Below are 12,116 nucleotides of genomic sequence, written 5' to 3' on the forward strand. Positions count from 1 at the left end.
AAAGCTCATTCTTGCCTTCTTGTTGCGGCCCCAGTAGTGCAGAGACTGGGCTGGGCAACTAGTGCTGAGAAGCCGTCTATATGCACAGGTTTACTGCACATTCTGCATATTCTGCTCTTATTTTTTATTTATGAATTTATTTATTTTTAGGATTTATTTTTTTCAGGTTCACTTAAGGAGAAGTGGTGTATGCATGACCACGACTGTTAAAATTCTAACAGATTATCAATATGTCTCACTATCCATCATCTTTGCCTGATCCACTCGTACCAGCACAACACACACTAACACACCACCATCACGTCAGTGTTACTGCAGTGCTGAGAGTGATCCACCACCCAAATAGTACCTGCTCTGTGAGGGTCCATGGGGGTTCTGACCACTGAAGAACAGGGTAAACAGAGTATCAGAGAAACAGATGGACTACAGTCTGTAATTGTAGAACTACAAAGTGCAGCTATACAGTAAGTGGAGCTGATAAAATGGACAAAGAGTGTAGATACAAGGAGGTGTATGTCAGTGGTTCCATGGCTCTTGGAAAATCTGAGAAACCTGGCAGACTTGTTTTCCTATCTTGAAAGACACATGGAAAATAAGACCATAGATAAAATGTCCTGGCAATATTAGGGAAGTCCTGGAAAAGTGTAAGATTGGGCCAAGAAGCTGCCAAGATTGTATCTTTCAGCATATATTTAGCTGCTTATGCCCAGTTTGAGTGTCTGTTTATACAGTCGTATGCAAAAGTTTCTGTCTGCAGGAATTTATCACTCCAACGTGGAAGGGCAGCTAAAATGCTGCAGGAGTTGGTGCTGGAAGGGCGTTCGTATGTCATTGTCTTCATTGTGACATCACAGCATATGACTTGATTGGGTGGTCATATGTAAATATCTTTGTGACATCACAACGTATTATCTGAAGAGTTGGTCATATTTAAGTGTGTTCATTGTGACATCACAACCTGTGGACTGAACCAGTGGCTATATGTACATGTGTTCGTTGTGCCTGGAAAAAATGTATGCGCCCCTGATAAGGTAATTTTGTAAACTGGCCAATGAGTGGAAGTACAAGGGGGGGTGTTTCTAATAAAGAGGCCAGGGAGTGGAAGTACAAGAGGTGTTTCTAGTAAAGTGGCCTATGAGTGGAAGTACAAGAGGTGTTTCTAGTAAAGTGGCCTATGAGTGGAAGTACAAGAGAGGTGTTTCCAATAAAGTGGCCTATGAGTGGAAGTACAAGAGGTGTTTCTAGTAAAGTGGCCTATGAGTGGAAGTACAAGAGAGGTGTTTCCAATAAAGTGGCCTATGAGTGGAAGTACAAGAGGTGTTTCTAGTAAAGTGGCCTATGAGTGGAAGTACAAGAGGTGTTTCTAGTAAAGTGGCCTATGAGTGGAAGTACAAGAGAGGTGTTTCCAATAAAGTGGCCTATGAGTGGAAGTACAAGAGGTGTTTCTAGTAAAGTGGCCTATGAGTGGAAGTACAAGAGAGGTGTTTCCAATAAAGTGGCCTATGAGTGGAAGTACAAGAGAGGTGTTTCCAATAAAGTGGCCTATGAGTGGAAGTACAAGAGGTGTTTCTAGTAAAGTGGCCTATGAGTGGAAGTACAAGAGAGGTGTTTCCAATAAAGTGGCCTATGAGTGGAAGTACAAGAGATGTTTCTAGGAAAGTGGCCTATGAGTGGAAGTACAAGAGAGGTGTTTCCAATAAAGTGGCCTATGAGTGGAAGTACAAGAGATGTTTCTAGGAAAGTGGCCTATGAGTGGAAGTACAAGAGAGGTGTTTCCAATAAAGTGGCCTATGAGTGGAAGTACAAGAGAGGTGTTTCCAATAAAGTGGCCTATGAGTGGAAGTACAAGAGGTGTTTCTAGTAAAGTGGCCTATGAGTGGAAGTACAAGAGAGGTGTTTCCAATAAAGTGGCCTATGAGTGGAAGTACAAGAGAGGTGTTTCCAGTAAAGTGGCCTATGAGTGGAAGTACAAGAGGTGTTTCCAATAAAGTGGCCTATGAGTGGAAGTACAAGAGAGGTGTTTCCAGTAAAGTGGCCTATGAGTGGAAGTACAAGAGGTGTTTCCAATAAAGTGGCCTATGAGTGGAAGTACAAGAGAGGTGTTTCCAGTAAAGTGGCCTATGAGTGGAAGTACAAGAGGTGTTTCCAATAAAGTGTCTGAGTGGAAGTACAAGAGAGGTGTTTCTAATAAAGTGGCCAGTGAGTACAAGTGCACAGCTTTCTAATAAAGTGAATGAGTGTCTTTTCTTCATTGCTTGTGTTGGCTGTTTATGCTTAGAGCAGAACTGTTTACCCTTGAAGGTGAGGATAGTTGTGATTTCGCTGAGTTTTGTTCTTGTTGGATTATTTTAGTGTTTTCTTCTTTTGTAGTGACTCCGTTGTGATGGTGTGCTGAGCAATGGACTAATTGAAAGCCAGTGAGGATGAGGTGGTGCTCTGGGAGCACAATGCTGCCAAACACGTTAATTAGTCAGCAGCGATTCTTATTACAAACGAGTCTTTTTGAAGTAATTAAAAAGGGACGCTCTTGTGCTGAATGGTAAACGCTGAGATTGATCCCGCAAAATCCCGTCTGAAATCCACACTTCAGCAGGAGGAGGGATTAACGAGCATCAATTTGCATCTGTAACAGGCTCATTAAGGAAACGCTCACTAATAATAGATCTAACATTTTTCTGTCAAACGATTGAGTCGACTGAAGAATAGTGAAGGAACACTTTGTACGCCAGCGGAAGTCACACGCAGTAACAGTAACTTTGTTTTTTCCTCCTTGCTTCAGTCTTTACTGTCTGGATTGATTTCCAGGGGCTTTATGAGGGAGTGTTTTATACCATTACATGTTGATTTATTTACAGTATTGGTTGCTGCTGATGGACTCTTCTAACTTCAGTAGGATTATTCTACAATGATATCGCAACACATTCAGAAATCTTTTGTCCAAAGTTAGAGGAGTAGTTTGGTTTAAAAATTTCTATGAATTATTACTTATCCTGAATGCAGTCGGATCAGCCAAGACGTGTGGTATCAGATGTGTGCTTCTTTAGCAGCGGTGGACAAAGTACAGAAATCATGCGCTTGAGTTAAAGTAGAGACACCCAAGGTAAAATATTCCTCCAGTAAAAGTAGAAGTTCCTCCCTTTAGACTTCCACTTGAGTAAAAGTACAAAAGTATTTACCTTCAAATGTACTTAAGTATAAAGTAAAAGTACTAAAAGAGTAATTCTGGCTCTGATGTCCTGTTATCATTTTTATAACCAGGCTGGCTTCATGAACTCATTTCAGGTGAAAGTCCTCCAGCGTCTCTCACGGTAAACCAGTCTTTTAATAGAACGTCATTAATTAGTGACGCTGACGTCTATTAAAATGATCATAAGCACAAAACACTGAAGGTAAACAGTCACAGTGAGCTCCTTTACTATGTTGATCTGTAGGCGTCTGTTCATAAACATAAACCAGCCCAAACTCATTTACTATAAAATGAAACGGTGTTTGTAGAAATTCAGAAAAAAGCCGCGTCAGTCTCGACTGCATATGTGGACATATTTCTATATTGAGCTCTATTTACACAAAGTTAGGTTAGTTCATCATTTATGTTGAACAGACTCTCCCAAAGTTTTACGCTGCTGCGCTGACGTTGAACCGCGTGCTGCACTGGGTCGGTATGACCAACAGGTCAAAACCAGCTCTAAACAAAGTGACCGCTGGGCCCTGATTGGTGCTCTGGCTTTGCGCTTCTTTCGTTTTGACATGTTACGTTTTTATACACACATGAGACGACATCAGTGACAGATTTTGCAAAGTGCAGTGGAGTAAAAAGTCAGATAGACTTTGAAAAGTAGTGGAGTGAAAGTAGAAAATCGCCCAAAATGGAAGCTTCAGTAAAGTACAGATGAACACAAAAAACCTACTTAAGTACAGTAACGAATTACGTTTACTTGGTTACGGTCCACCACTGGTGAAAAGTGAAAGTTAAGATGTGCCCAGAATGATGAACAGAGCTGTGGGTGGTTCTAAAATGACTTGAGAAAGCTGTACTACACTGTTAGAAATAAAGGTACCATGCTTGGTTCATCAAGGTACAAACAAATCAAATGTACCCTCAAAGGTGCAACAGTGGTTTTAAGGTCCAATTGTATACCTTAAATGTTTTTCCTAGTGGAAAAATAGATATTTGTATCTTTTTATAAACTAATGTTTTAAAACGGAACAGTAATAGAAAAGGCCTGGAGACGAGACGGGGTGCATGGAGTCAGTACAACTTAGAAAATATCATTTCAATGGATTATGGTTCAGTTTTATTCCCTGACTAAAGGTACTGAGATGTACCCCTGAGGGTACCACCACAGTGGCATAAAGGGTACTGTCCCAGTGACACTGTCATACCTTTTTTTCTGAGAGTGTATATGTAACATCCAGAATGTCCCAGCCAGATAATTTAGCAAGAAATTATGATAAATATATACACTATATTATGTATATCCATATCCAAGAGCTGAATTTTCCTTTGCTTTTATTTAATAAGAGCTTGATATCATATGTAAACAAAGGTTCAAATCTGTTGAACTCTCAGTTTGTTGCAAAATAAAGCTACGCCTGTTCACGCTGAAGTTCTGGCCTGGAATGAAGCAGAGTACATTGCAGCCAATCAGAGCAGAGCTTGTTTACGTATACCAGTCTTACAAGCATTGCAACAAAAATAATTATTATACAATAAGTTATCGCTGCTATCGGATCAAAAGCTCATATCTCCAAAATAGTAACTTTACAGGAGAAGGAAAAAAAACATTTTACTTTTAATGTAAGTCAATGGAACCAGACATCTTTCCACATCAATTTGGGCAGTTTCTTTTGGTCCAGTCTTCATGAAATTTACACATGATATAAAGGCCTACAGGTATTTAAAAAAACTGAAAAATGACAAAAATGGACAGGTTTTGTTCTGACAGCAGGGTTATGTAAAAAAAATAATAAAGACTGTTTTAGCAAATAAAAATCACACAAACAGTATAAATGAATAAAAAAAAAATTTAATGTAGGAGAAAAGCCCTTCCGTGACTTTAGTGGTCCAGAACGTTTCGATCTGTGGTTTGTAACTTGTACAGCAGTTATTAATATGACTGCTGATTCCAAACTTGGCAAGATGTATTTATATATGGACTTTTTTGCCTTTTTTGCTTTTAAAGCTTCAGGGGCATTTTCTTAACTTTTTTTTTTTGGAGTGCTCGTTAATTTCCAGTTGTGGGCAGACAGGAGCCGAATGCAGAAAAGTATGAACATTTATTGCATCATGAGATGAGGTTTGTCCTCCCCCGGCCATAATTTCTGCACCCGCCTAAGACGGACAGTCAGGGAGAGGGAGAGATGGAGCCGGCCGTCTGTCATCTGTATTCCGCGCCTGTTTCCTCCACACAGCTGAAATTTAGCTACTGTTGCTCCACCAGCTGGTTCTTAATGAGGCGGATTATTTTAGGAAGTGGAAGGCGGAGTGAGGGAGTGGTGGAGCAGGCGAGTGAGTGTTGTAAAGCACTGAAGACAGCGTTGATCGCGCCGTGTTTCTGCACGCTGTGAATGATGCCCCAATTCTGGAACTTTTGCTCCGACAGGAGCAGTTTTAGCCACCTAATGATGCGCCTGTTGTGGAGCGCAAGTCAGTGAACGCCTCCACGCTGGCATTAACCCAGAATACAAACCCTGTTGGGATGTGTAACTTGCTGCTCCCACACTCCCACTGTACGAAATTTGGAGCATTTTGAGACATTCGTTAAAGGAACATGCCAGCACTTTTCAATACGATCTATATTGGCAACTTCTTATGCAGTCAGTCGATTACCAAGGACAGTCGTTTCCATGTGTTCTCTGCACAAAGAAGAGAACCGAAAACTTGAAGGCTTTGTTGCCTCTGTTTGTGGGATGTAGCCTGAACGCCCTTTTACTAATTGAGGCACCTGTTCTTGTTTTTAGTTTTTCAGTGTAAAACCTTATTTCATTTTTGGCAGATTTCTTCCCATTCGCCTCCCCAGGCATTTAATTTGAGAGCTCAGAACTCGCTGACTCCAAACCAGGGGTCAAATTGGGCCGGAACAAACCAGAGAAATCTCTAACAGGTTTTTGACCAACACCCCCTGAAGTTTGTCACTGTTTTTGGCACGTCAGTGGTGATACTAGATCAGACAAATATATACGATTCGGGGCTGTGATGCCTCAAAAATTTGATCTTTTGTTAATCAGATCTGAGCCACTTTCAAATGTGCATATGTGGTCTTATGTTAGATATACAATATATTGCCAAAAGTTTTCACTCACCCATCCACATCATTGAATTCAGGTGTTCCAATCACTTCCATGGCCACAGGTGTATAAAGCCGAGCCCCTAGGCCTGCAGACTGCTTCTACAGACATTAGTGAAAGAATGGGTCGCTCTCAGGAGCTCAGTGAATTCCAGCGTGGTACCGTGATCGGACGCCACCTGTGTCCAGTCGTGAAATTTCCTCACTACTAAATATTCCAGTCAACTGTCAGTGGGATTATAACAAAGTGGAAGCGATTGGGAACGACAGCAACTCAGCCACGAAGTGGTCAGCCATGTAAAATGACAGAGCGGGGTCAGCGGATGCTGAGGGGCATAGTGCGCAGAGGTCACCAACTTTCTGCAGAGTCCATCACTACAGACCTCCAAACTTCATGTGGCCTTCAGATCAGCTCAAGAACAGCATAGAGAGCTTCATGGAATGGGTTTCCATGGCCAAGCAGCTGCATCCAAGCCTTCCATCACCAAGCGCAATGCAAAGCGTGGAATGCAGTGGAGTAAAGAGCCTCCACTGGACTCTAGAGCAGTGGAGACGTGTTCTCTGGAGTGACCAATCACGCTTCTTTGTCTGGAAATCAGATGGACGGGTCTGGGTTTGGCGGTTGCCAGGAGACGGTGCTTGTCTGACTGCATTGTGCCGAGTGTAAAGTTTGGTGGAGGGGGGATCATGGTGTGGGGTTGTTTTCCAGGAGTTGGGCTCGGCCCTTTAGTTCCAGTGAAAGGAACTCTTAAAGCTTCAGCACCAAGAGATTTTGGACAATTTCATGCTCCCAACTTTGTGGGAACAGTTTGGGGACGGCCCCTTCCTGTTCCAACATGACTGCGCACCAGTGCACTAAGCAGGTCCATAAAGACGTGGATGAGCGAGTTTGGTGTGGAAGAACTTGACTGGCCTGCACAGAGTCCTGACCTCAGCACCACAGAATACCTTTGGGATGAATTTGTGACTGTGTAAAAACTTCAGACCACTGAATAACTTTGAGACCTGATCTACTGAATTACGCATTTTAAAACGTTGTTCACCTATTACATTTTTTTTCTTTCGCTCAAATTTTATAATACATTTATTTGTAATATTTTACATTCGGTTCCCTTTTCACAGTCGTTTACACAGCATTTAATTTCAGCTAAAATGTAATAACCATCACACTCTACTGTTTCTGTGCTCTATTGGAGTTGTCCTTTCTAGTCTTTATGTGAGCTTGTATATGTGTTTGAGTTAACCTTAATAGTAGCTTTGGACCCGGTTTCTCTATTTACACATGCACAAATACTTTAATGGACATTAATCTGCATTGTAGACAGACTAGTTGTCACATTGTATGGCTAATGCTCTGTTAATGCATGGCAGGAAATTGTGCCTGTTTAAGACGATGACGAATGTAAATGGCTAAATTAGCTAAAAGCAGTCCACTCTGTCTGTGTTAGTGTGTGGGTCTTAAAGAGTGAATGACAGGATGTGTGATTACATTTGAACCCACCCGCCCCACGGCATTAAGTTATCATTAGAGGTTATCATGGTAAATGGAAAAAGAAAATGACTGGTGCTTTTTATAATAATAATTCCATTTAAACTCCCTCTATGAAACAGATTGACATTATTCCTAGTAATTGGTCCAATGATCTGGGTAAATGGCATGGAAAGAGCTTAGTTAATCGCCCCCATCGCATTTAATCAAGCCTCAGTTTGTTCTCTTATTTGAGCAGAAAATGGATTGGCCATCTTTGTATCCCTGTGAAGCTTTTTGTAATTGATTCTTCTTTTCCTTTTTTTTTCTTCTTTTTCTTTGAGGATTATCAACAATTCTCGTTTTGTTTGCCAGGGAGAACTGCGTGAGGCGATTATGGCTTCTGAATTGGAGGGAGATTTTTCTTTAAAGCGCGGCTGCTTCAGTTTGCATCATTACCTCTTAACCCTCAGAAACAGTAGTTATTGCTGCCGATAATAAATGTTTGCAGTAATTATTTATGACTCATAGCTCAAGGAAACACGTAAAGGAATTCTGTCCAAAGTGAAGTTTTTAAACTTGATGTAAAAGCAGCAATGATTACTGTTACAACAAACATGCATCACCATAAGGAGCCATTTAAGGTGTTCAATCTATATTTTATTGTTTTAGTAGATCGATATAGAAAAAGGTCCAAGGTATCCAAGGTCTTTTAACATTGCTTAATTTAACAATTTCTGGCCGTGTTTTGCACCTCATTGACATTTACAATAGTATTTGGGTTCAGTTAAGCAGTGGAATATGAGAAGGGAGTGTGTTATTGTGAGTAACATCACGGCTGTGATTAAGTTGCAGGCCTGAGCTGAAGGCACGCACAGTAGATCAATGCAGTCATGATAATGAACCACCATGGGCGTTCTTTTGCTTTTGTACGACAATTCTGGAAAAATAAATAAAAAAGAAAAGCAAAGAAGGCATGAATATTATATCTAGTGTGCTTTAATATCAGCAGTTCCTTCTGCCAGAAAGAGAAACGCAGTAAAGTTGGTATTATATTAGACTTGTGCTCGATATTAAACTTTTTCCTCAATGTCTCATAAAGTACATGTCCAAAAGTAGTGATAATCTGCATCATCTCGCCCAAACCACAACCAAACCTATTTTAAAATGTCTCAAGTTTCATTGAGCGTAATGTTTCAGAAATGCTGATTACTGACACTTTAGTCATTAAGGGGCTGTCTAAAAGGTGAGAAAGCAATGGATTTCCCATGTTTTTAGCTAGAAGAAAGCAAAATCACTCAGTAGTAAAGAGAGCAGCTTCCCTTAACTGGGTTTTGTTGTGGGCTTAGAGGAAGGTACTCATTTTACTACAAGTGCAATAAAACTCTGACGTTTGAAGATTGACATCCACATTATTCACTAATGACTCGCACACTGTTGATCTGATCCATCATGTTCAGCCAAATTTAACAGACGTTCTTAAATATATTTGGTTGTAGTTTGTTCTCCGTCTTCTCAGGAGGCGGAAAATGTAGGTTTTGATCATTTTTGTGCATTTCTTTCTTGAGAAATCATGCAGAGAAGGTCGAATATCCAATCAAATGTAGCTAACTTAAACACGGTGTTACGCATAGTGCCATGACGATGCGATCTAAGCTTGAGCTCAGTTTTTTCAGTACTACTAGATTTAACCTGTATGCAGTTTTGTTCCTGTATGTAAAGTATTTCAGAGCTCGTCTTGTTTGCTGGATTGTATTCTGCTTGTTTCTGGCTAATTCCAGTTTAGTTGTTCTGTGTTCGCAGTAGAAACGTACATCAGTTAGCTGGAAAGCAGTCGTTACTTAACGTCCAGTGCTTAGTGGAACGATCCAGTTCATTTTGAGAAAAAAACACACTTGCTCAGCCAGTTATCAGGTCATCAGAACTATTTTTTTATTTGTTTCCTCCTCAATTTTCTTCTCATTTACAACTCCACCCGCTACTTAGGACTCCCCCCAATCACACTACTACAACGCTAGGAGGGTGAAGGCAGCACAGGCTTCCTCCGAGACCTGTGAAACCAGCATCCGCTTCTTTTCGAACTGCCGCTCACCCGACGTCACTGGACAGCCGAACGCACTCGGAGGAAAGAGCCAACCGCCAGATCTGTTACGTCAGCTAACAGACGCCTGCGCTGACGAGCATTGCATTGAGTAATGGTGGGGAGAAGGGGGCCATTCTACCCACCCAGAGAGAGCGAGGCCAATCGTGCTCTCTTGGACTCGTGGCTGTGGACGGCTGCAGCATCACCAGGGATCGAACTTGTGATCTGCCGATGACGGGGCCAACGCTTCGATGGTTGTGCCACTCAGCAGCATAAACTACATAAATACTACATAAATGTAGAGATAAAACAGGACCTGCTCTACACTCTATGAAATAACTCTTCCGAACCACAGCTGGGCAGCTCTGTCCGCTCGGACCTGATTGGTCCACGGTTTGATTTCGTTTTGCTTTTTGCGCACTTGATCTAGACATTGCAAAGCACTCTGGGTGTGATGCTACGTTTGGACAATCGCTTACTGTTAGGAAACAAGTAAGGCAGCCGTTATTTGTCAGTAAAAACACCATAGAACGTTTAACTAAGCGCATAAACATAAATAAACATGACTGTCTTGTATTTTATTAGAAGAGCACAGGTTCCATCCACTCAATTCCATCAGCAGCTCACCTGAATTAATTAAATGACGGGTGGATTAGATAAAATATGTGCTGGATGGTAACAGTAAATACAGGACTTCCACAAGGAGGAACAATGATTTATTGCTTATTGGCTTATTTTTATTTGTTCTGTTGTTTTTTTTTTTTTTTAATAAGAAATAAATGCTTTCGTAACTTTTGCATAGTGCTGCAAGAAGTGTGTGTGTGTGTGTGTGTGTGTGTGTGTGTTTTTAGTTTTTACAACCATCTTGATTTGAAAAAAAGAAAAACATCTTTTAGATATTTGCCATGTTTTAGTCAGTTTGACGTTTGACATCAAACTAAACTGGAAAAAAGTCAGACGCACGGCTCAGACCTGTTGATAAAATAGAATCAAGTCAAATGTAGCAGAGAACAGTAATTGATCTAAGCTTGTGAAGGTTAACAGTGATCTCTCTCACTGTAGAACAGGAGAATCTGCTTCCATCCACCTGTGTGACAGTGCTGAGCTGCAGTGTCTTACCTAACATCACCAGAAATAGCAGAAGTCCTTTATAAACAGTCTCTGCTGGCTTTTAAAGCGGCGGGGCTGGTTGCCATGTGCCGGCGATGCCTGCATTCACGCTGTATTGTATGTGAATAAAAGCTGCTTGTGCTCCATTATGCTCTGTGAAGTGTCTGTCATTAGAATGAGTGAGCAGCTCTAATAGAGTGTAATGAGGAGCAGAGCTGAAGCAGAAACCTCCTGCATGTTTGTTCTCTCTCACATACACACAGCTGCTTCCACATGCCTGCAGCTAATGGCCTCTCCTCCTGTTGCCACGGAGACCAAGTGCTGTAGCAACAGCCCAAGCATCTCTCCTCTTTTCCTCTCTCCCTTCCTCCTCATTCTCTCTCTTTCCCTTCTCTCTCCAGCTCTATATCCCAGGGCAGAGCTCAGAGATAACACACTTATCTAATACCTGCCTCTTCTACTGCCTGAATACTCTCTCTCTCTCTTTCTATCTCTCCCTTTCCTTCATATTTTTACTGTCTGTCTTCTTCTCTTTCTTTCTTTCTTGCTTTCTGTCTTGCTTTCTTTTTCTTGCTTTCCCTCTTTTCTTTCTTCATGACACATCTGTTTCCTCCTGATTTAACGCCACCGCTCTGTTTCCTCCTCTGATGAACAGCGCCGCTCTGTTTCCTCCTCTGATGAACAGCGCCGCTCTGTTTCCTCCTCTGATTAACACTGCCGCTCTGTTTCCTCCTCTGATTAACACCAACGCTGTTTCCTCCTCTGATTAACACCAACGCTGTTTCCTCCTCTGATGAACAGCGCAGCTCTGTTTCCGTCTGATTAACACCAACGCTGTTTCCTCTGCCGCTCGGTTTCCTCCTGATTAACACTGCCGCTCTGTTTCCTCCTGATTAGCGCTGCCGCTCTGTTTCCTCCTCTGATTAACACCAACGCTGTTTCCTCCTCTGATTAATGCCAACGCTGTTTCCTCCTGATTAACACTGCCGCTCTGTTTCCTCCTGATTAACACTGCCGCTCTGTTTCCTCCTCTGATGAACAGCGCCGCTCTGTTTCCTCCTCTGATTAACACTGCCGCTCTGTTTCCTCCTCTGATTAACACCAACGCTGTTTCCTCCTCTGATTAACACCAACGCTGTTTCCTCCTCTGATGAACAGCGCCGCTCTG

General features: G+C 41.8%; 1 protein-coding gene across 1 annotated transcript in view; it reads left to right on the plus strand.

The window, feature by feature from the left end:
* Positions 1-12,116, plus strand: part of ctnnbl1 (catenin, beta like 1) — a 75,078-nt gene that overhangs the window by 31,993 nt on the left and 30,969 nt on the right. The gene's annotated exons all lie outside the window — the stretch shown is intronic.

Source organism: Pygocentrus nattereri, chromosome 9 (genome assembly GCF_015220715.1).
Source record: "Pygocentrus nattereri isolate fPygNat1 chromosome 9, fPygNat1.pri, whole genome shotgun sequence".
NCBI classification, from domain to species: Eukaryota; Metazoa; Chordata; class Actinopteri; order Characiformes; family Serrasalmidae; genus Pygocentrus; species Pygocentrus nattereri.